Source organism: Hibiscus syriacus, unplaced genomic scaffold, assembly GCF_006381635.1.
Source record: "Hibiscus syriacus cultivar Baekdansim isolate YM2019G1 unplaced genomic scaffold, ASM638163v2 tig00001311_pilon, whole genome shotgun sequence".
Lineage (NCBI taxonomy): Eukaryota > Viridiplantae > Streptophyta > Magnoliopsida > Malvales > Malvaceae > Hibiscus > Hibiscus syriacus.
In genome coordinates, this window is record NW_024061863.1 from 56,953 (window position 1) to 83,524 (window position 26,572).

General features: G+C 35.2%; 3 pseudogenes; 2 read left to right on the forward strand and 1 right to left on the reverse strand.

The window, feature by feature from the left end:
• Positions 1-451: 451 nt before the first annotated feature.
• LOC120124894 lies at positions 452-9,825 on the forward strand (annotated as a pseudogene).
• A 1,484-nt stretch (positions 9,826-11,309) lies between these two features.
• LOC120124905 lies at positions 11,310-22,576 on the forward strand (annotated as a pseudogene).
• Positions 22,577-24,148: 1,572 nt separating this feature from the next.
• On the reverse strand, positions 24,149-25,985 carry LOC120124915 (annotated as a pseudogene).
• Between the last annotated feature and the right edge of the window lie 587 nt (positions 25,986-26,572).

Here is a 26,572-nt window from a genome sequence, read left to right on the forward strand (position 1 = left end):
ATGTATAGATTAGGGCAGTCATCTACTTTTGTAACTAGTCCATCTTTCTATCTAAATCGTGGAACATGACATAAGATAATAGTTGCATCTTGTTTTGGTTCTTAGATTCCGGCCGGGAATTGTCCTCTTTCCCTGTAGAATTTTATTTAGGATTGGAGGGTTATAGGCTTGTTGGGCCTCCGTTCTCTTTGTTGTTTTTTTTCTGGGCTTTGAGTGTATCTGTACCAAACTAATGAGTTTTCTCTTGAGAAGTACATGTTTGCGTATTGTATCATCCGAAGAATATTCTTAATGGATCGAATTAAGTTTGTTGGACGACATATTCTGTTAAGTGTTATTTATCCGAAGAAAAGACACTGTAATTGTAGTTACCGCGGTCTCATCTGATTCTGCTGATTATCTAACTAAATGTTTCCTCAAAGTCAAATTTCCTCCTAATTTTTTTTATTAATTCCCTATTAGGTTCTACCATATTACCGTGAATTCCGACCTCGACCCCAACGACGACGTTCTCGATCCCAGTCCCAGAATCTTCGACCGTTATGCCTCCTCCTCCGACGATGATTCGCAGTATCCCTACCCTTCCCTCGACTCCACCAACCGACGCCTCGACTAAATGATCCAATTCCGTGACCGCAATCTTCTACCACAACAATCCTCTCGTCACAAGTCCTCACTTCCCGAGTTCGTCGCTAAAGGCGGCGGCCAAGGCATTTTCACGCTGCCTGATCGGAAACCCCTCCACCCTAATCGGCCTCCCCACCTCGAGGTTCGACCGCATCCCCTCACAGAGACCCAATTCGGCCGGTTTCTGAAAACGATCGACTGCACCGACCGGCAACTTTGGGAGGGCAGCGAGAGCGGGGCAGTTAGGGTTTGGGAATTGAAGAATTTGTACGAGGAAGGTGAGGAAGAGGCGGCGCCGCCGTTTAGGGAATCAACGGCGTTATTATCTAACGGGAACGGGAACGGCAATGGGAATGCAAATGCAGCGGGTTGGGGATGAGGGGAATGGAGTTTGGAGTGGGAATAGGGATGGGAAGATCAGAGTGTGGAATATGGATTGTGAGAGTGGTGGGTTTAAGGAAGGATGGTGTTGGCAGGCTCATCGTGGCCCAGTGCTGTCCATGGTTTTCACTTGTTATGGTCTGTTAACCCTTTTGCTTTTTTTTTTCACTACTGTTTTTTATTTATTTATTGTTTTTGTTCCTTTTAATGTGGTTCCACTGCATTAACATTTACAAGGAATTACTAGAATACTGGTAATAATAACAATGAAAACTCTCAAATATAACCTCTACACAATGTGGTACATGCCTTTTTGATGGACGGCAGTAACGGAACACAACTGTAATAATGGCAGCTATTTCGCTTAGCGTCGTGTCTGAAACTAATATTCGGGAAAATTATGATGGGTAGTAGATTCACATCAATAGCAGTCAGTTGCGCCTGTAATTTAACGAGTAACAGTGTATATCACCGATAACGGGACACTATTATCATTATCTACCGCGGTGAAGATGTTGAGCAGTAACGATGAGCTTCTACTTTATACAAGATGTATAAAGATGAAACTTGAAACTTTTTTTCTTTGTTTCAAAAAATTAAAGGTTGGGGAGGGGAGAGTGGGTATTGTATACCACATCGGTTCTAGCTGGGCCTGGTGAAGAAGTGCCGAGGCTAGGAGCAGATGCCTCGGTTGATGAAGACGGTGGGCTCAAGGGCAACGGTAATAGTACTGGAGACTTGGCTTTCGGCTTGCTAGGTGCCGGTGCTAGAACCGTAACTGGTGGGTATTTGAGAGTGAAAACAATATTTTTTTAGAGAATGAAAGGCCGGGGAAGGGGAGGGGATTTGACACATATGTTTTGTTTTTATTTTTTTTAAATAAATTTTAAAATATAATTTTAAAGGATATATTAATTTGACATCCCTCCCACTTTTTAGAATTTATAATTTAATCCATAGTTTAAAATATAAACTTTAATTTTTATTTAATTTAGTCATAATTTCAGTAATCTAAATTTTGCAATTTAAATTTTACATTTTTGTATTAATAATATTTAATTTAGTCATTTTAAGGTAAGTTGTGCGACATTTAAAAAACTTTACGACTGCGACACCCGCAATGACATACGTTATGCCCGCAACCGTGATAAACGTAACGCCACCGAAAACGTGAACGGTTGACTGAGAATACATTAGCACATTTTTAGATGTTGGAAGTATTAATTTTCATCACCTTGCCTTTTCTAATTTTAATTCAGAAAACTGAAGCAACAATAGCAGACGCGAATATAGAAATTCAGTTTAGAAAATTCATCCTTCACAAACTGTTTATTCTTAAAACTAAAATTAGTCCCTAACGAATAGACTTGGAGAAGAGCAAAATGTCTATTCGAGAGCTATTTCTGCATCCCTACCTGAAGTTGCCTGTTACAATTTCGTGCCTGCATCCAGTGGTAAGAGTGATGATCTCTTTTGACTTTATCTTATTTGCTGTAACTTTTGTTTTTGTTTTACTTTGGTTCATGGGATTTGTGGTCTGGTTCAGAAGGGGGTAACATCAGGATTTGGCCATGGGAAGATATTCAAAAGGCACTCTCTTTGACAGTGGAAGAACGGCATATGGCTTCTTTGTTAATGGGAAGATCATTTATTGATCTTAGGAGTCAAGTCGCAGTAAATGGCTTCAGTTCTATATTAAATTCAGATATAAAGTGCCTTCTGTCTGATAATATCCGAGCTAAAGTTCGGAGTTCTGGTTATCTTTCCTTTGCATTGTGGTATGTCCAGACCATGAAAACTGCACCCTCAAATTTAACGAAGTTTTTTTTTATATGTTTGGCATTCTTTGATTAGTAACAAGGTATATAGACTTTCTACCCCTTTATTGATAGTCTAGACTCTAGAGCAGTTACAATGATCTTATACCTCATGCTAATACACTGTTCTTCTGCACACTTTAAATCTGTTAGGTTTTAAATATTTCAACGAGCCATAAGCATCCCCTTAATCGGAAGGTGTGCCAAGGACAAAAAGGCCATTGCCATTTAAGATTTGTAACAAAATCAAAAGCCTAAATCCCAAAACTGTGACATATAAGATCTCATTTTTGTGAAAAATGTGACATGAAAAGCTCTACTATTACATGCAATGTTGTTAAAACTTGTCCTTTTTGTTCAAATATGGGATGGTTTTGAAATTATAATAGATAGATCAATCCAGTTTTACCCCAAATGTTAGTTCTGAAGTTGTTCATGTTTGGAGAACCTAGAGATTCTTAATGTATTCTTAATGTATTGTTGTTTGGAGAACGTGGATCTTCTTAACTCCTTGCACAATTAGAATTTCTAGTTACTTACATTATTTTGGCTTCACTTTGATTTAAATCATCTGATCTTGTACTGCTCTTGTATATGATTTTTACATTTTTATTTTCCGTCTCCTTTTCGGTTTCTTTTGTTGGGTTTTCATAGAATTGTAAAATCTCAGGGATGCTCGGACGAGGGAGTTACTCAAAGTTTTCAACAATGATGGTCAAATTGAAAATAGAGCAGATTTGTCCTTGGTTCCAGATTTTGCTATGGAAGATGAGATGAAGATTGTTGCAAGTTCAAAGAAGGAAAAAACACAAAGTTCCTTTGGTTTCTTTCAGCAGTCACGTAATGCTATCATGGGAGCAGCTGATGCCGTTCGCCGAGTTGCAGCAAAGGGCTTTCTTGATGATAGCCGCAGGATTGAAGCACTCACTATAACTATTGATGGGATGATTTGGGTTGGCTGTGCAAATGGCTTGCTCATCCAGTGGGATGGAAATGGAAATCGTATTCAAGATATTCATCCTCATCCTTCTGCTGTTCTATGCTTATGCAGTTTTGGATCAAAAATATGGGCCGGTTATGCGAGTGGTATTGTTCATGCACTGGACCTTGATGGTAATAAGCTTGGAGAATGGGTTGCTCACAGCAGTTCTGTACTGAGGATGGCCATTGGTGCTGGTTATATTTACACCCTCGCTAAGCATGGTGGGATACGTGGATGGAGTATCACATCCCCTGGAACTCTTGATGGCATATTGTATTCAGAAATGACTGCAAAAGAATTTCTATATACAAGGATAGAAAATTTAACTACATTAACCGGTACATGGAACGTTGGGCAGGGACGAGCATCTAAAAGCTCGTTTGAATCTTGGCTACATTCTGCTGTTTCAGACGTTGGAATTATTGTTATTGGATTGCTAAGAATCCCATATGGTTTAAGATTTTCCAGGGAATGCGGGAAGCAGTTATTACTTTTGCTCCCACATACAAATTTGATAAACATGTTGCTGGTTTATCAGGTACCTTATATATTAGTTATGAATTCTTCATCTTGTTTCCAATCTTAATGTCAATCTCTTAGTGTTTATTTTTTGCCTTCCGACTGATGCTGTGCATTTTATGATTCATAAAGTGTTTCAGCAATTGCTGTTGTTAAAGTGTAACGTAGTCTATTAAGATATTTTTCTCAGGGGGCTCAGGAAAAATGTTTCTCACTATTGACTGTTATTATTATTATTAGTCGTAGGAATTTTGGAGTATTTGATTGGCTAACAGTACATTTATAAATGCTTATTTTAAAGGTTACGATTCTGGTGAAAAGAACCTGCCTGGTGTGACAGAATCTTATACCGTGATAGCCGACGAACTTTGGGATCTGAATGCAGTTTATAGTGTCCTGTTGTATCTTCAGTATCACAGTAAGTTCTATTGATTTCTATTTTGGCAATGTTTAGTGATTGTTTACCATTTTTAAAATAATTGTATGCTCTGATTCACCTCGTAATCTGTTGTGAACCTTTCTGGTGGTGAGGGTAATGCCTCGTCAACTTCTTCAAAAAGATTAACACGGTGATTATTCCGGATCCAGATATATGCGATTACCATGAGTAAATTGCACCATTTAGCAATATTTTGTCTTTTATCTAAGATCTAAACTGACTAAATAGCTTATTCACAACTTTCTGAATTTGTTCGAAAGCCATATATCCTGTCAACTCAGTGTCAGAATATGGACAGTATTTTCTTCGTATTATGTCCACTAAATTGCCTCCCGGAAAATTCTCTATGTATGCTGACATATTGAGTTTTTAGGGTTATGTTTGAAAATGAAAGATTGTGAAAAGGTCATGGCACAGTAGTGTTTTTCCTTGCCCCCTCCCCCCAAAAAAATGATGGGGCAGGTTGATTAGTATTTACCTATTTGAACATTCAGCTTTCGCTTTTCAGAGTAGACCGCAATTCTATTTTCATCTCTTTTTATATTTGTAATCATTTTGAATAAATCCTGATATATCCACTTGAATAGGTATGAGTCTTGCATGGATGTGACAGACAGCGACCACAAGCCTGTCATTTGCATATTTTCTGTTGAAATTGCTCATATTGATGACCCAGTAAGTAGACAAGAATTTGGAGATATAGTGAGATCAAATGAGGAAGTTAGATCCAAGCTTCAAGAATTATGCAAAATTCCAGAAACAGTTGTCAGCACTAACAATATACTCCTCCAAACCCAGGACACATCAATTTTGCGCATTACAAATAAATGTACAGAAAGTGTTGCTTTGTTCGAAATAGTTTGTCAAGGTGAATCTACAATCAAGGGTGATGGGAAGGCATCATATCATCGTCCAAGAGGTTCCTTTGGCCTTCCACGGCGGCTTCAGGTAGGCTTTCTTGTTTTAGATGGATTGTTTCTTCTAGCATGTGCTTTGTAACATCCGCAATACCGGGTTAGTGACTAAATTGAAAAGTTTCAAAATTTGGTGACTAAAGTAAAAGAATGAAATAATTCAATGATTATTGGAAATATATGATGAAGGTTATTTAGTAATTATTAAAGGAAATTAAGGGTAAAATGATCATTTGACCAGAAAGATTTTTATCTTTCTTTTAAGGTTATAAAAACGTGGAAAGGGTGAGAAGAAAAGAAATATCTGGAGCTTGGGTTATCTCCTTCCTCCTCTCTTCCCGTAAGCTCCATGGCAAAGGTAAGTTTAATTTCAGTTGGTTAATTCTTGAGTTTTAAGCTTAGTTTTGATTCTTGGGTGCTAAGAAAGATTATTTAGAGATTAAAGTAGGTTGAAACTTCAAAATGGATGAGTTATGAAGGATTAAATATGAAGAGTTTGCAAGTGAATTAGTGAAGTTAATAGATTTTGAAGTTGAATTTGACTTGTCATATGGAAGAGTAAGAAGTTATAAGTGTTAGAATTAATTTTGGATAACATGGAAAAATTGGTATGATTCTTGAATGCTATGTGTAAGAGTGAATTTTTAAGTTGAAGAGATATTGAATGAAAATTTATTGGTTTAAGTATGTGTATGAAAGTTAGGAATATTAAAGGGAGTGAAGTATGAAGTGTTGAGCTGAAAATGAAGTGATTTTCGAGCTCAAAATGTGATTTCTGGGCAAGGAGAATCGGTACCCATTCAAGGGGAACCGATACCCCCTCAAACGAACCATAATTTACAGAATGTCAAGGGGGAATTGATACCCCCACAGGAGGGAACCGATTCCCCCTAAAGGAAAATTGTAAATATGGGTTTAATAAGTTCGTTTAAGTTGCTAGTATCCAATTACAAGGTGTAGGTATCTAATGATTGCCTTAAAATGTACATTTATGTAGATTCTGCGTGTAAAGCAATTCCGGAACATTTGGCAAGTAAGATCGATCAAGGGAAATATAAGAGATTGGAATTGACTAGTGAGGCAAAGGTGAGTGCATACTAGTGACATGTAGTGTTTAATGGAAATAAGACTTGCGATGAGTCTATTTCCTAAAGTAATATGCATGAAGTCATAGACATGATTATGTGTTGGTTATAACTATATGTGATTATATGTATTACATTGATTGTATGTATGCATGACTAAAGATAATGATATGCTTTGTATATGCTATATGATTTATGTAAAACTTTATTATGTAATAATGGAAGAACATGTAATAAGTTATATGATAGAGTCATAAGAAATGAAATGAACATGAGAGAATAAGATAATCAAGTATAAGTCATATGATATGGTATAAGTGATTATACGAGAAATGTTAGGAGACTCTAAGAGAATAGTATAAATTCAAGGGCATAAATAAGGATATATAAGTTATATAGGGAATACTGATAAATTAAAGGAAACTATGGTTTATGTATTAAAGTGAAGAGCTACAAAGTTTTATTAAAGAGTATTGTGGAAGTCATGAGAAATTGAACTAAATAAATAGATGGTTTATGTGGGTGAAAAGAGAAAATGATATAAAATAAGTGGAAATTATTTATAGGATAGAATGATACTAATTGAACCTGTAATATAAACTCTATAAAGGAGTACTTGGGTAAAATCATTATATGATACAATTATAGAATATTACTATACAAATTATATTAAAATAGCATATATGAGAATATGAGTAAGTTTATAGGTTATTGATAGGACATATAAGAGTATATAAATGTATGATAATATGAAAAAGTGAACTAAGTTTAATGATGTTGAACCCTATGAGTAGAAGTTATGTGATTATAAGTAACATGATTATATGATCACAAGATATGATACATGATATGAGATATATGAAAGAGAAAATATATGTTATATGAAATATTATATGACTATGCGATTATATGAAAATGTTCTACGCGTAAGTGAACCATGTGTTTATATATATATGGGATATGTGATTTATATGACGATGAGCTATGTGAAAGAACTACATGACTATGTGTATATGTGAATGTATGTTAACATAAATATTAATGCCCATGTTATGTGTCATGAGAGCTAGGGGTATAGTTGGCATGCCAAGAGTCGAGGATCTACGCGGTCCTTCGGGACATATATGTATTCTTTGGAACATGTGTGAAGTCTGGTGAGACACATACTTGATCCTTGGCATATGTATATGATTCTTAAGGAATGATATGTGGTCCTTCGGGACATATATGTATTCTTTGGAACATGTGTGAAGTCTGGTGAGACACATACTTGATCCCTAGTATATGTATATGATTCTTAAGGAATGATATGTGGTCCTTATGGATATTATTATATGGCACTACGGTGCAATTCTACGCGGCACTCCAGTGCAATTCTACGTGGCACTTCGGTGCAATTATACGAGCTGTGGTGACAGCATAGTGCACAACCTCTATAGACTCACATATCTATATTTCTCACATGTGTACATGGGCTTTGAAAAGATAACATAATTTGATATAATGATATGAGTATTTCTAGTGACATGGTAGAAGTGCATATATGTCATGGTGATATGAGATGCTATGCGTTTATGTATTATATGATTATAGAAATTTGTAATGTATTGTGACATATTAAAATATATATAATATGTTTATATTCATTATATGCTTATATGATGTAATTGAAGTAATGACAAGGGAATTAATAAGGATAAACATGTTGGTGATATGAGAACAATGTATGTGATATATGTATATGATGTGTGATATGAATTGCATGATATGATATATGTGTGATAGGGGTTATGGTATCTGTTACATAATATACATGAATATATGTTGATGTATATGTAAATGAGTTGTATAATTTGATAGCATAAAACAGTCATGCATGATTAGTGGGTATGAATTCCATTAGATGTGTTTTCTTTATGCCTCACTAATTCATCGACTTAGCGTGTGAGTGTTTCACACGCAGGTTGCAGAAAGTGAATATAGAAGCTGTGAGGAGCAATACAGGTCAGCATCTCCCTTACAAAATTTCATATCAGAAAATAGATGAGTTAAATGATTTTTGTTATTTTGAATATAGTTGGCATGTACTAATTGATTGAGTTAAATATGCTCTGATCGATTTTGGTTATTGTGGTCAAATTATGTAACTAAACTGCTTTTACTTTAATGAAAGTTTTAAATTCTCTTGAATTTTGTCAAGAGTCAAAGTTTGAAAAATTAATGTGATACCTCAGACTCGTATCCGGGTCGGGTACGGGTTGGGGGTGTTATATGCTTAAGGTTGAGTTTTGATTAAAGAGAAACTATTTTACCTTTAACTGGGTATGAATTGGTGTTGGGTCCATATTGCTAGGGTTTTGATGTCCTTTATATTGAAAGAATCAGTTGAGGGGAGTTGGATTTTGGATAGGCAATGGTTGTCTTCGGAGCTTAATATGCATCTAACTTTTCGCCGTGATGTGTCTTACCATCATTGAGCTTTGGATAGTCTTGATTATATTTGGATCAAAGTTGAACTGCTGCCAGATGGAGCAGATTAAAATTGGTTTATGGGCTTTGGCCTCCTGCTTTGTGTCTGTTTAAAGGGGCCATTCCTTTGAAGTTAAGATTTTTTTCATGCTTAGACATTGATTCTGTTTTGTAAACCTCAAATTCATGTCTATCTTCTAATGTAGAATATGGCCAGACATGCTTACAAGATTTATAAGGCTTAAAATTTCATAATTTGCTGCAAAAATATGACCTAAAAGAGTTCATTATCTGGGTTATACTGCTTGCTGGTCCTTGGGGCTAAAAGCTGAAGACATATTGTGATGTTTGTTTGACCCAGGTTACTGGTGGCATAATTGAACCAGATCATGTAGCAGAGGTATCAATTCATCTCGCGGCATCCCACACTAAGGAAGAGTTTGTCAATGGTTTTCCAGAAAACTGGTGGTGTGAAGACGACAGAGATAAGGAAGCTATATTGGTGGTTAAAGTTCATGGAAGTTATTCGATGGAGACAGAATCATCGGATCCGTGTTCGTCACTGTTGTTCAGCCAAAAAGATTGGCCCTAAGCCTAGAGATTCTGTACAAGTTCAAGGAAATCTCCTCCACCGCTCTGATTATCAAAGGCTTAGTGTTTCCTACGATGTGGTCGATCATCTCCGGAATTTGCACAGTCCATAAAGTACCACAGCCCACAGGTAAGTAGTCCACAAAATCACGTGCCGTCACTGTTTGTAGCAGCGTCCAGAACTTGGTTTTTAAAATATTTCCCGAGTGATTTCTTATTTTGTGCGAATATAATTTTTTATCGAGTTAAGCTGGTGCCCAATTTTTATACTGTCATCGGTGGTCTTTGTTTAATTTCATTTAAACAATGTGTACAGTATGGAGGTATGCATGAGCAAGAGAGACGTGTGAAGCATTTCGCTTCTTTTTTATTTTCAACACTCATTTCCTTTCAATTTGTGGATATTATTGTTTATATAATGAATTGGGTTTAAAAACAAATCTTCTTTAAGAGCCATGCCTCTGACGAAATGTTTATATATAGAGAAAATCGCCTTAGTGATCAAAAATACCTTATAATATACGATTTTAATCAAATTTTTTTGGATTTGCCAAAATGACCAATAAAATCGCAACGCGATATCAAAATCGCAATGCGATTTAGAAAATCGCAACGTTAAAAATAAAATCGCAACGGTAAAAAGAATAGTTAAAAAAATTTTGTTTTTTAAGAATTTTCTTTAAAAAGATAGTATCCGCCGCCGTCTCGTCTCGGGTCGGGTCGTGGTCGTGGTCGTGGTCGTGGTCGTGGTCGTGGTCGTGGTCGTGGTCGTGGTCGTGGTCGTGGTCGTGGTCGTGGTCGTGGTCGTGGTAATACGTGTCTTCGACACGTCCGCGCGTATACTATCTTTTTAGAGAAAATTCTTAAGAAACAAAATTTTTTTAACTATTCTTTTTAACGTTGCGATTTTCTAAATCGCGTTGCAATTCTCTCAATCGCATTGCGATTCTATAAATCGCATTGCGATTCTCTCAGTCGCATTGCGATTCTCTCGGTCGCATTGCGATTTTCTTCTAAATCGCATTGCGATTCTCTCAATCGCATTGCGATTCTATAAATCGCATTGTGATTCTATCAATCGCATTGCGATTTTCTTCTAAATCGCGTTACGAACTTGGAAGCTCGCGTTGCGATTTTCTTTTGATCGTTGTGATTTTCTTTTTAACGTTGCGATTTTGATATCGCATTGCGATTTTATTGGTCATTTTGACAAATCCAAAAAAAATTGATTAAAATCGTATATTATAAGGTATTTTTGGTCACTGAGACGATTTTCTCTATATGCTTTGTAAAGAAAAAAAAAAAGAATAAAAAACTCAAATCAAATCACATGCTATTACGAAAAAAGTCATAAATTTCAAAATATCCAGCCAATGAGAAAGCGCCACGTTTCCAACATATACGACAACGAAAGTTGAATTTTGAAAATCTTTCTTGATTACAATAAAAACAACCCCCCACCCACCAAATTGGCGCTGTCTCATTGCTCTCTCCCTGTTTCCAAGTCTTCTGTGCATGTTCGATCCGACTATAGTGGCGATTCTGCAAACTGCGAGTTCAACATTTTGAAGTTCTACCGAGCTGCGACTCTGTATGTAAATTAAGCGGTAATGGGGCGCCTTTTTGGGTTACGGAGTTTTGGGAGGGTTTCAGATGTTTGGTGGACTGGGATTTATTAAGGTTTCATTGTTTCTATTGTTTTTTTAGCGGTATTCTGAACTTAATTTGCTTATTTCCGTTGCTGGAAGTGGAAGATTAAGGGTTCTGTTGAGGAATTTGGAATTTAGGGTTTCCCTTCACTTGTGAGCACTGCGGGCTTGTTGAATTCTGAATGGAAATTTAAAGCTGTAATCTTAAGCTCAAATAATAGAGTTTTGTTGCATTTAGTCTTGGGGAAGCTGTATATGAAGAAATAGGGTTTGTATTGGGCGAAAAATGTTTTATTCACAGTTTATCTTGGCGAAGAAAGGTCCATTGGGGACTATATGGATAGCTGCTCATCTGGAGAGGAAACTCCGAAAGAATCAGGTGGCGGACACGGATATCGGTGTTTCTGTTGGTTAGTACCTTTAAGTTTACGTGTACATAATTTATCTTTTTCCACTTGATAGAGAAATATCTTAGTCTTCATAAGGTTAGTTTACTATATACTGTGTGGATATGTTCTTCCTTTTTTGCTGAATCAGATTTACGTTTTTTGTTTTTGCTGTACTATGTTTAAACTGCAATCTTTTTTGGAGAGAGAAATGTATGATTTTACTTTAATACATGAAACATATTTACTTCATAATCGCTACTTCCTTTTCAGTTATTCTGTCAAAGCTTCATTTTTAATCAATTAGGATTTTGCATATTACCAATTTAGTTTTAGCAACTTTATGAGGAAGTAGTTGGGAAGAAAAATGTCCTTTCTTATTTGTCCTGTTAATATGCTCTTTTATTTACTTGTAATTTCACGTGTATTAAATCAACCACTGGGATTAGTGATGGTCATGCATACTTAGTTTTAAGTTTATTCAGTATTTCTAACATCTTGCTGAATAAAAGCAGTTTCAACTGTAAAACATAAATTAGTAGAAGAGGTATTTCTGAATTGGAAATTATAAACACCAGATTTACTTGGAAATCACCATGTTTGATGACATGAAACTTGTAAAACATGGTTTCTCTTGAAAATTATGGGGGCAGGGTGGATATGACAATAGTTTGATCCTATATGCATCTCTTGCCTACCGGTTTTTGAAACTGAAACTTCCATTCCAAAATTCCACTTTACATTTATTGAGAATTTTTTTTAAAGCTCATAGCATCCTCCTTTTTTCTATAACTTCATTTTTTTATGAATATGGCTTTGAACAGATTCTATTCTGTTTCCTGACGTGCCAATTGCGCTCCGATTGTCCAGTCATCTTCTTCTCGGAGTGGTGAGGATATATTCTAAAAAGGTGAATTACCTGTTTGATGATTGCAGTGAAGCCTTGCTTAAGATAAAGCAGGCGTTTCGCTCCACTGCAGTTGATTTACCACCCGAAGAATCGACCGCACCCTACCATTCGATCACTTTGCCGGAGACTTTTGACCTTGATGATTTTGAGCTGCCTGATAATGAAGTTTTTCAGGGGTTAGTTCCTAATTGGCTTTCTTGATTTATGTGTTGCCTTGGTCATATGAGTTTTCATTAGTTATCCACTATGTTACTTGGACTTGGGAGTGAGTGTCGGATATGGACTTGCAAAATGGGTATGGTTAGAATTTTTTCAGTTTTTCCATGTACGTGGAAGTTCTTTCCCCATATTCACCTGTTGGGCACAATTGTCGGACAGGGATACTTCTAGTAAAATGAACAGTTCGAGCAACATAGGTTATCCGTAGATGTACTGTGCACTTATTAACGTGTAGCTTTGTTGGCAGTAACTATGTTGATCATCACATTAGCTCAAGAGAGCAGATTACTCTTCAAGATACCATGGATGGCGTGGTTTACTCCACATCACAATTTGGATTAGATGGTTAGTATGTGCTTTTGAATGTAAGGATTATTGATTTAACTACATTTGATTAGTAAATATGTAAATCTAAAATTCTAGATCTGATATACTTTCAGAACGGTTTGGTGATGGGGATGCTTCTCAGATTGGTTTCCTTGATGAGGTAATCTTGTCATTCCTGCTTCACTGACATTTTGTTGGAAAATTTGTCTGTAATAAGTGGGAGGCTTACTAATATAGGCAAGAATATCAGAATTTTGGACTTTAATGGATGAAAAAAATGTGATAAGTTTTGATGGTTGATTTACTGAAGTGAAACTTGGGTTTATGGCCAAAATTTGGTATGGAATTGGTTAGGATTTGATTGATGATTTAGGAATAAGAAGATGATTAAGACTTAGGCTATACAGGTGAATATCCTGCACCTAGGGTTGAGGTTGCCTTATACCATGCAAAAAAAAGGCAGTGGCTACTGACATCATCACAAGCTTTTCTCCATTAAGTAGAAGAAGTTATATCTGTATTTTGGATTGAAGGACTCCTATCCTTTGAAGGAGTGAGATCCATGGTAGGACCTGGAACAAATTGATTTGCAACAATCCCTTTGAAACTACAGAAAACAGAAATTAGTGTATTTGGTAGCTTTCTATCATAAGGAAATAAAAAAAAAGACTTGATATTGCGAGTTGTCCCTTAATTCAGTATATTATTTTTTTCTTAATTATTACAAAATTTTCGTTTGTCGTGATTTTTAGATGGCATTTCTTGAGTACCTTATCATTTATGTCACTTTTTCTTTAGCAGAGATTCATTTTTTAGTTTGCGTTGATGGCGTGGAATCAGTTATGCCTAATTGCCTCTGAAGAGTAAATTATGTATTTAAACATTGGAGGGGATGGGTGTACTTCCTCCTTTCTTTGTCTCACTTGAAAATATTCTACTATTTCTTTTAGAGTGCTTTTGTTTTCTTCTGTAGAGTTATTTGGAATTTGAATTGGAACAAAAGGATTGTGATAATATTGCACAACGATAACTACTACTTTAGGGTTTTGGGCTAATGGGTTAGCTTATTTACCTTTTAGAAGGGAGGAGACCTTGATTATCCTAATATTGGAAGAGAAAAGTCAATGCGTGCTTAAAGCTTCCCAACTGGGATGGAATATTTTCTAACTCAACAAAGTTGTTCATACCAAGGGGTGTGCAAAACTCAATTCGACTAAAAAATTGTTTTTTAATTTCGAGTTATTCGAGTCAATTATTGAGTTAACTTGAATTAGTGGTATGGATTTTGAGTTTGAGTCAAGTTTGAATTTAAAAGTTCGAATAATCGGAAACCCAAATATTAAAACTAAGTTGTTTTTTATCTTTAGATAAGTAATTCATTTGTTTTGTGTTTTGGTCCTGATTTCCTTAACTCCTTTGTACTCCCATTAATACTTTGACCTCAAAATCACTAGTTTAAAAATAACACTATAGATATATTATATAATTTTGGATGGTATTTGATTTACTAAATAACATTACAAATCTTATTGTGAAAAAGGATATGAAGAAATATATATGTTTATCATATATAGCTAGGGTGAGTCGCTTAAATTGAAACCAATTAGTACAATAATATTATAAATAGTTACAATTAAATTTGAATAGGAACTCAAAAACATATTTGTTTCGACTCAAACTTTATAAACTCGACTTGAGTTAAAGAATTTCAATAAAATTTGAATGATAAAATAATACTCATCAACGCAACTAACATGATTTCTTTTCACTTGATTCAACTTAACTCGATTGAATACTCACCCCTATTCATACCTATTGAAATGAAGAAATATGAAACTAACTAGAAGGAAAACCACTAGGAGTAGAATGATTTGTGCCTGTTGCAAAATATTTGTCTCCACGAGGAAGTGGCTTTTTAGAGAACAACAGTAATGAGATGAAGGAAGAGCTAAAGAGCAAATTAGTTTGTTTAAACTGACAGTACTTGTAGATGGGGATGAAGTAGGATAAATGCATATCCTTTCCTTAAATACAATTAGAATTGCATATTGCCTTTTAGGTATGGGGATGAAGTGGGTCCATTTACTGAAGCGCTTTCATAGATGGATTGAACAATCAATAACTCTTATCACTTGGTTTTTGAAGTTGAAATGCGTGCCCTGCCTTTAAATTGCTTAATGGATGGTTTTGTTCACGGCCCTTCAAATCTGATATAAACCCTGAATGGAGGGTTAATATTAAGTTTGTCTTCTCAATGAGTTAGCTGATCTTTTTTTCTTACTTTGCTTGGTGATTTTTTCTCTTACAGTAATCATTGACTGAAAATTCTTATCTTGGTTTAATTTTGAGCAGGAGCTAGTCCTAGATAAGGTTGCAGTGCCAGTAGATGGTGGAGCTTCCTTGTAAGCTTGATATATTATATATAATCCCTAATCTTTCTCCAATTGTATTGTATATTAAATGCTCACAGCCTCGTACACTCTTTTGCCTTATTTCCCCTTCAATCATTAATAATTGCCACATTAACAGTTATTATCATTAATTTCACTGGTTAGTATATGCAACCATTAAATTATCTGACTAGCCTCACCTGTTTGTCATTACAGGCATGACCTTCAAGGGTCAGATGTACCAGAGAAACAAGACCCAAGTAATTTAGAAGCTGCGCCAATCAGTTGCATTGAGAATCAGGTTTGTTGTTTCAACCCAGTAAATAATTTATTTTTAAATCTTTTTTATCTATCTTGCGGCAGCAGTTCATGCTCTAGCCTTTTTAAATTCTGAATTCGGAGAGTATGATCAGGATCTAGGTACTCCTGTGCCAGAGGAAGTTCATAACTTGTCTGCCGTTCATGATGCACTGGCTGGTGGTGACCATGTAGAACCAGAACATCACGATTATATAGAATTGGACAGTTCTGAATGTGTGGAAAATGCTTCTAATAAATCAATTCGTTCCCATGGAGATGAAAACCCAGTGGATCAGTCTTTGCAAACTGATCTAAATTGTGATGCTATAATTAGTATTATTTCTTATGATGGCTGCTATATTGGAAATATTGAGAAAGAACATACTAGACCACAAGTAAATTCTCTCCATGATGCCATGCCTATGGAGTTCAAATCTGCTGTTAGGACTACTGGAGGACCTGATGGGTTGGATAGAGTGGAAGATATGCATTACGGTGTCATGCACTCTAGGGATAGAACTGATGGTGAATATGCAGAATCTCCTAGCTGCTCCAATGTCACCTTTGATTTGGAAGACCCTGCTCGAAGAACATGTTCAAGTAGTACCTGTGCACCCACATCAGACGGCAGCTATTTGGAGAATGATCAAGCATCACATAAGTCTGAATTTGCCAATGATACTGAAACCTTCAATAATTTGGAGGAGTCATGCTCACCTTCCAACGCAATACCTTCAAATCCTTCCCGTTCATTTGAATTTCCCAGTAGACCAACAGTTGTTGATGGTGAAGTGCAAGCTTTTCAGGAACCAACACATGAAGATGTCCCGTCTATTCCAGTTCTTGGATCTAAGAATTCGGTTTTGGCAGAGCAAAACTTGGTCAATCTGTCCAAAAGGGAGGAGGAATTTCATCCTTCTGGAGCTTCCACTGAGGTGCAAGGTTTGTTTTACCAGTCTTATGCATGTAGCTTTACATAGATGGTCTTGTTTTCCCTCTCTATATGTAAATATTATCCACGACATTATTATTATTTGATTTTATCATCATGACCTTATATTGGATTTTTCTCATTTATGTAAATATTATCTTTGCAGATGAAGCCTGCCAAACTCAGATGTCAGAACCTACTTTATGTGATGATCAGTTGGAAAATTCAAATAATTGTGCTATGTCCGATTGCCTGCACCTGAAAAGTTACTCTCTGCACCGGAAGGGCCTATTGATAAACCAAGTGATTTACTGAGTGAGTCTACCCTAGACAAAGAGGTTTCAGAAGGGCATGGTGAAGTCGAGGCTGGAACCAAATTCATTTCAGGCAAAAAGCGAAGTATAACTGAAAGTACAATTACTGTCGAAAGTATAAACTCAGTTGAATCATTTAGAAGGCCACAATTCAGAACTGCAGAATCGATTCCTGATGATGATGACTTTTTGTCTTCTATTTTAGGTAGCAGCATTTTTACTCTAATGAACTATTATCTGCCATCCATTAATTTACTAGAACAACTGGATTGGATAATTTTCACTCTAGGTTATTGAACTTATCATCATTTTTATGTAGGTTACAAATCTTTAATTTATCAAGTTATATCACTAAACCTCTATTATTGATAAACTAGGTCACTTGTGCCAACTTTTAGGTAATTCTAATGGAAAAGTTGACTTAGCATGCATATCTGCATAGCTTAGTTTTACATGCCATCAAGATAATGCCTAGCAGGCGTTTTAGGCAACAAAAAAAATCCAGTTGCCATTGTGGGTCCATTTTGGAAAACAACTCAAATGGTTTTGTTGGTAAAAGAAGCCATAATTTTTTAGGCATTGTCTTGATAAGATGTAAAAAAAAGTTTTGTATGCATACCATCACTTTTGTATTAAAAATCCTGAATAGAAGTAGATAAGTAACCTAATTTGTTAACAATACAAGTTCAGTGATGTGTTTTTTTTCCCTAATGAATTTGAAGTTCTATGATAGCTCTGAAGGGTGATACTAAGTTCAATGACCTAGATTGTAAACTATCACATGGATTGCAAGGTTCATAAAGAATATTTTTACAAATGAACTTAATTTGTCATTGCCTCAGTTGGACGATCTTCAGTTTTCAAAATGAAACCAACTCCTCCCCTTGAAGTAGCATCATTGAAACGCCCACGAACTGCACCAAGACCTAGTGCCTTCAAGAGAAAAGTGTTTATGGATGATACTATGGTCTTACATGGCGAGTATGTTATTAAGGTTTTATTTATTTATTTTTATCTTTTATATCTCGCTAGTTGATGTTTATTCTTTTCTCAAATGCACTTGGAATTTGATAAACTTGACTTGATAATATTAACTGTCAATACAAACATGTTCTGTTTTTGTTGAGCTTCACTGTTTTTGATTTTATAAATTAAAAATTGTCAATGAAATTTTGCGCATTGAAATTTCTATCCTTCCATGTTTCTTTTAACATACATAGAGATTTTCCAAGAGGAACTTTGTCTGAATGATGTTGAACACTTGATTACATACTGATTGTAAAATATAACAATTCATTGTAGCATGCTATATGTGGTTTACATTCCAGTGCCTGGCTTAAGATATAATGAGTTTGTGTTTCTTTCTAGTCAGGTCGGTACATAATGAAATAATAATGAATGGAATTTGTTCTGATTAATTGAATCATAGAAGGTGTTTTCTTTTTATTGTTTTCTTTCTTCAATCTGCATTTTAATTTTTTCCGTTGTAGTCAACTACTAATTAGTTTGCTTTTTTCCCTATCAAGTACAATACGTCAGCAGTTGGTTAATACTGAAGACATTCGTCGTATACGTAAGAAAGCGCCTTGCACTCGCCCTGAAATTTCATTGATTCAGAGACATTTCTTGGAAGATGAAATATTTAGTGAACCTATATTTACTGGTGAGATCAAAGTGCTGGAATATCACTGCATCTGAATGCTTTTGTTGGATCTCTCTCTCTCGCTCTCTCTCTCTCTCTCTCTCTATATATATATATATATTATTGAAGAAATGAAAATTTTCAACTTGTTAGTTGATTGAAATGGTCCTAAAAAATCATTGTTGTTGTTTGAGTATTGTAATGTACTGAGTGGGAATAGAGGAGAATGATGAACTGCTGCATGTAAACCCACCCCATATATTACAACACTAAAAGAGAAAATTTTACTGATAAAAAATTTGAGTGTATCTCCTCTAGGTGCTGGTCAAATTGGTTTTGCTTTAACTGAGCTAAGTTATAACTTACTCTAGATGTTTGTCTAATCTAGGGCATCCACAGGCCCTAGTGAGAAGAAGCTGCCTACTTCTACATTTGTTTTTCCTATCATGCACCATTAACCACATTTCTGTAGACGCAACTGGTATATTTAGATGTTGGTTCAGTTTTGTTGTATCGATGTCATATGCAATGCACTCAAGTTCTTAAATTGTATAGAGTAAAAGATTTATCAGTGATCTATCCTAATGGTTAAATCTAATTGTTATATTATTTTGCTTCATAAAATTCTGCTTCTGATAATCAAGGACTTCGTACTGCATTCATTTTAACTTTTAAGTTGCTAACTGCTGGTTTACCTTTCAGATGTATCACGTGACCTTGCATATTTGCACAGTGGACCCTATGACCTAAGGTATCAGGATTCTGAAGGTGATGAAATCCATGCATCATCTGAAGTAGCTAAGGATTCAGGTGCTCTAAAAGACCTAATATTGCTGAAGAAGGTGAAATTGAAGGGAGGTCTGTGCCTGTGAATGGAAATGATGAACAGACACTATCTGCTGAAACTCCTATTCGGACTAATATTCAGCAGGGTCAGTCCAGTGGTCTGAAGCAGGACAGGATTGTTATTGATGACGTGCCTCAACTACTGCATCATGAACCTTTAGATGGATCACAGGAATGGAAATTGACAGAGATAATCGAAGTTGCTTCTGTGGCTAAGTACTCAGTTCTGAACGAGTCCGAAATACCATCCTATTCTAATCTAGCTTCTAAAGATATTAGTAATATGACAGCTGCAGAGACAACCAACAGTGTAGATGGTTTTATCTTAAACAATGCAACGGATATTCCTCCGGATCAGAAAATGAATTCTCAACCTGTGGAGGATGCTTCAGAATTGGATATGACAAATGAAAATGGAACCAATCTTACTGAAGTTTTAGAACGTGGTGTTCAGAGTATTAATGAAGGTGAAACTGAATCAAAATTATTGGATGAAAGTAAAGCCACAGTTGAGGTCAATCTAGCAAACTACTGTGTACCTATTCAAGATGGAACCAATTCTCTTGCAATTGTACAAACTGGTGAGCTAGTGAATGGTTCTCAAATTGCATCTGAAACTGGATATGATAAAGTTGGTGTAGTAGATGCTCAAGTTGAGGGCACTCTTGGATCATGATGTCAAGGACCTATCTGTAAGGGTAGTGAAGAAAGAAAAATGGATTCTACATATTCTGAAAAGGTTGCTTCACTAAATGATGGAGAAACTCTAGTCTTTTGGGAAGTTAATGCAGTCAATGAAGAAATGACCTCTCTTGTGGATAATCAAGCTGTAAGTTCTCTAACGCACGTAGCATGTTAGTGTTGATCTCAAAATATTAAGTGCTCTAACTTCTCTCTAACTAATTAGTAATTTTTAATCTTGAATGAATTCAAATTTTGCTCTAGTAATAGAAAGTAAAAAATAATTAGGATAGTGGATATTCATGCGCCAGCATTGGGATTTTTCCATTATTACCTTAAATATTTTCTTATTACTGTTTAATATATTTTTGGATAGAAATAGAGTAGGCCTCATTAAAAAATCCCTTCCTAACCTCCATGCTACAACATTACTGTTTAATATTTAACTTGTTTCTATTCTAGAAAGCATGGTGGACGTTTTAAAGTTCTGAGAACTATTCCATTCCTCAATGTTTAGTCAATGTGCTATTTTTCATTAATTTAGTATGTTATTATGAAACTTTTTTTTTTCATTAGCCTTCCTTATTTTGTTTCAAGGCTATAAGAATCCGCTAAATTACTATTTGGCCCTCTAGATGCAGGAACTTGAGAATGTTGCAGTTGCCGATGATACAGGTTTGATCTTATTGCCTTATGGTTTGCTTTTACTTTTTGTGTTGAATGGTATATTGTGTTATGCTTTGAAGTGAAAAGTTGAAAAAAGTTCAATGGAAAATTAGACCATAAAACACTTTATAGAAAATGCAAATGAAATTGTATCGACCAGGAAAATGACTTACATTACCAATGTATTTTGCACCAACTAAACACTGGAAAATGAAAAACGTTTTCCGTAAAATGAATTATATGAAACAAATAAAACCTAAATACCATATATTAATCCTAAGATTTAGAATACAAAGCTGTAACAGTGAGTAGACAGGGTGGACCATTGATAGGACCACTAGGCTATGGTCTCTTGAAAGGTTTCTCCCAAAAGAACATTTTAAAAATTTTCTTAAAAAATATATATATTTTTTTCTATTACTTATATCTGTCTTTTCCAAGGAAAATGACTTGGGTTTATAGGCATATCTGTTTTCAGGGTATCTTCTCCCCCCCCAACTTAATCAATCTTGACTCTGCTGCTATTGGTTAATGTTTGTTTTCTTATCATCCCATTCAGGATTTCTGAATGTAGATGACGAAGAGCTATGAGGATGATGATGGCATGCCATGTGGTGATGAAAGTCGTCTTCTTGAAAATAGTGGATGGTCTTCTCGCACAAGGTCTATAATCTCCCAATGGTCGATTATTTTAGCTGCTGTGTACCTCTTTAATTTTATCATTGTTTAACTTTACATGTAAAAATAATTTCTTAACCTGAAATATCTGGAATGTGGGTAGCTCGCATCTTTACGTTTTCTCATACCCTTTTTTCAGAGCTGTTGCCAAGTATCTCCAGAATTTACTGGAGGATGAAGCTGTACATGGATGTAAGGTTCTTTCTATGGAAAATCTTTTGGCTCATAAGACACGTAAGAAGCATCAAGGATTTTTTTGAAACCCTGGTATGTCTACTTTTAACTTGTCTTGAACTAACTTTTTAAAGAGCAGCATATCCATCTACAGAATATTTGCAAGATGGATATTTTTGCGTAAAACTTTGAATGTAAATTTAGTCGAAAGCTCCATTCTTTCTCTTTTCTTTTCTTTTCTTTTCTTTGATAATAAAAATTTCTGCATAAGTACTAATGTACAAATACACAACTTCTGCATCACTACTACCAATACAAAATAATGTTCTCATTTAAACACATATTGCCACTTTTGGAGACCTTTCAACAGATGCAAGTGAAAATATTCGGGCATTATCGTGAAGCAGGATGATCAATATCAAGGATAAAAAGTTGAATATTGAAAAATAACTGCAACTTGCATGTAGGAAGTGCAGTGCAATGCATAATTTGTTTTTGTATGTGCACGACAATGAGATGGATGGAAATTAATGTGATTCTGTCCGTTGTTTCTGGGTGTTAATTTCCTGGTCTGCAGGTTCTGAAGACAAGAGATTACATCCATGTAGAACAGGGAAACCCTTTGACAACATATTATAAAGGCTCGAGCAAAGCTCATGAAATCGGAATTCTGAACTGATCTCACCTTCCAAAAGAAGGAAAAAAAGCAGATACTGTGAAAAGATGACGTGTTGTAGTTCTAGTTCTGATGAACGGTCCACATCAGGTAACTATATTGTTCCAAAATGGTAGCTGTTTTTCTATTTTTATTATATTTTTTAAAAATAGTTGCTCCAATGTTGTTGATTGTTACTACGAACTGTAGGTGGATGATAACTGTTTGTGTAAAACATGTCAATTTACAATTGAAGATGCTAATTGATTTATTTGGTTCGACTGCTGCTATTGAATCTTTCCTTGAGATTCACATGTATTAGAGTTCAGTTACTTCTTGCATGGAAAGAATGGTGGTATACTGTTTTACATTGAGAATATATTCTAGAAATAAGCGAATAGAAGTGTTCATGGATCGAGTTGTAATTTGAAATTTTTTAGTCGAGTTTGGCTCGAGTTTAATCTCGAACTGACGAAATGGTTTCTTTTGCCATTCAAAAAATATTTATACGATTTTATAATTAAATATATGTGATAAATATTTTTTGGAAATACTGTAATAAATGTTTTTTTAAATAATATAATAATTATTAATTAATAAAATATAATTTGAGTCAAGTAGATCTATCAAAATTGGAAAAGTTGTACCCCAAACCTGACGGTCGGTAGTATGGATGTGTTTTAATGTATCTTTTGTTTTTCTCTTTTATATATATATTAGATAAGATCTATTTACACAATGTAAAACATTTTAGTTTTACACAAATTTAAGACCATTGGATGAGTGAAAATAGATGTTTGAGATATAAAATAATTCGACTCGACTAAAAAAGTTTTAAGTTAAGTTAGAGTTATAAAATACAAATCGAGTTATAAAATCGAATAACTCAATTTTTGACTCAACTCGACATAACGCTCACCCCTAGTTTATGTAGTGGTTGATTTCTTTATCATACATGAATTTGCATTAAGTTTTAACTAAAACTACGTACTACAATGAACTTTATTTTTTAGGGGTATGCATTATATTTTGTTAGTCACATTAGAAATGAACAATATTCAATTAGTCAATACAATGTATATGTTTTATTCATGAAGAATAATGTAGGTTTATTGAATCGAAAAAAAATCTCTTTAAACTAATAAATTATTAATTTATCGATGAATTAATACCTCGTTAAATTAATAAAATTACGTAGTTCCAGACTCCCAACATTATTAATTTCTAGTAATAAAATTCATAGTCCCAGGCTCCCAACATTATTAATTTCTAAAGATTTTACTGTATATATATAAAATTTTGATATTATAAAATTATTCAAATTATAATTTGATTATCTTATATGAAATAAAATAATTATTAAATAAACAAGTTAAATATGTTTATAAGTGTGTCGAGTGATAAGATTAGCAATTTTAAATTAATTAACGTATTTTTAATCTTGGTTAAATCTTCTCTTTTATCCAAAAGATAAAGTAAAAGAAAGTAATGCAAACAGAAACATATAGAATTACAATCATATTATTAGACAAAAATTGAGCATGACCGCTCAAGGCTTAACTATTATATATAGCAATCTTCCCTTTAAAGAGAAGGTAACTTACCACGGTTTGACCATACAAAGATGGGGCGATGAAGGCAACTTGATTGCCAAAAATGCTGATTTGGTCCTGAGGTCCATCCACATTCGAGAACCACATGGTTGCTGATGCGAAAGTGGCCAGCTGCCATTAATGTACAATCAATATATTTCCTTGTCAATACCCTTATTTTGTGTGGGTGTGGTTTTCCTTTGTATTAAAGTTTTTTTATTAAACAAACGTAAAAGGGTAATGGAGAATGAACAATATCCTACTTTGGTAGGATAAACATTACAAAAACCTTTGCCATAAACAGTCTGAATTTAGCTTCCAGAGTAGCCTTTTTCCTACCCATTGTTGCTTTGGCATCTTTAATGTAATCCAATGGGTTATCCTTCAATGCAATTTTTAAAGGGAAGTTTACATAACCGATCTTGTTCCCCCACTCGGCTTTGCTATTCTTCTTCACCATTTCTTCCAAGGCCTGTAAATTACTTACAATGAGATTCAATAAAAAAAAAGAAAACTACTAAATGAGTAATTACATAAACCCCTGGAGATGATCTCATGTTGATGAACAGAGTTGCTGTAAGACGAATACTATCGGGAAGGTTGCTTTCCCCTTCTCTTGCTTCTCCATTATCACCCTTGGCTTTGCTTGTCACATCATATACAATTATTTACTATGGATATCAAGTTACGGCAGTTTTACAGAAAGGAGAACAGTTTTACTGTACTCGTCTAGTTGAACAGTTATGTGTTATTTTGCAACCTTGATTACCATATTTTCGGTTGAGATATGTAGACAAGCCAGCCTGAGTGATCGCTAGCATCACGTCGTTCACCGTCTGCAATGGAAACACATTTTAGCTCTCCATGAAGAATTTACAAAGGAATGTGTTTTTTGTTAACCAAAAGAAAACGGGGAAACGGTGGACTAACCGTGTTGGTTGCATTCTTCACCGATTTGACATCATCCAAACAGTTCGACGCACGATTCTCCGAGAAGTAAAAGCAACACTACTTGAAGGTGCTTTGAGGGGTTTTGTCTTTCAAAAGTAGGTTGTTGCCACACACATGCATATATCAACCAAAGTGTTCCACATTAACAACAAAAGAGACCAACATATCCAAACCATCCAGTGCCGCTGGATGTCGGTTTCTTCATCACCGGGAAACTCGGCAAAGCATCGGAGCAAGAGATTAGGAGTGACATGAGATGTTCCATCGCCAAGGGAGTGATGAACTCGAATAACCAGTGTGGATTCAGCGTCAGAGGTTTTTAGGTTTAAATTATGGCAATCCCATATGGGAATGGACTTGCTAATCTGTGTCTTGCTAAGGTTGGAAATGTAATCTTCGACAAACATATCAGGGGAGACCATATCTTGATCAACCATAGGGACCTTAACATGTTTATCTATGTCTACCTTTGTTTTCACCCATTCATTTCTCCACCCTCTGCTACCTGCTGATTTGTTTTAAAATTAATTCACAAATTTATGTGAAAGAAATGGGTTGAATGAAGTTGTAAACAGTTTACCTGCACACTAGAGAAGCGAGGATGCTTAACAATAGTGTCCACCAAGTTGGCTTTGAAACTGTGTGGGTTGATGGAGCTCTTAAACCCCACAATGAGAATAACGTACACGTTGGATTCAGGCTCATGGAACATACGAGCCATGGGACTCAATGGCTCCTCCTCCTCTTCCTTTTCCGCTTCAGTTTCTTTTCTCACTTTGATTTCATTAAGGCCAAGATGAACTCTTGATCTTAAAACACCGCTATTCAAATGTTCTGTTGCGGAAGACGACTATCAGATAAAACAAAAATGCAACTGATAATTTGAGAAAATAAAAATTGAAGATAAAAGAGACACAAAATTTACGTGGAAAACCCCTAAATATAGGGTAAAAACTACGGGCAACGGTAGAAGAATTTCACTATGAGAAAAATAGGAATTACAACCTCTCTCGATTTACCAAGGAGAAACAATTATATTCTCTCTTGATAAAAAGGAGAAAACAACTCTCAAGAACTCTCTAAATTCTCTCTAGTATTGGAAGAAAGCTAGAATGCTTTGGGATAGTTTTGAAGCTAAATGAGCTAGGGTATTTATAGTTGAAACTTAAGGACTAATTTGTAAATACCCTAAATTACAATGACTAAAATTGTGTTTTTATTGTCCAATTTCAACTAAAACCCAACCACTTTCGGTGCCCTCCCAATTGTTGACAATTTTAATATTTTTTTATTATAACTTTCTACCTTTAGGTGGAATGCAACAATTTCACAACAATCTCCCACTTGAAGATTTGATTGGAACAATCATATCTTCACACCATTCTTTCTACCTTGTACCTTCATGTTGCTACGTTTCTGACAGGCCACAGAGGATCG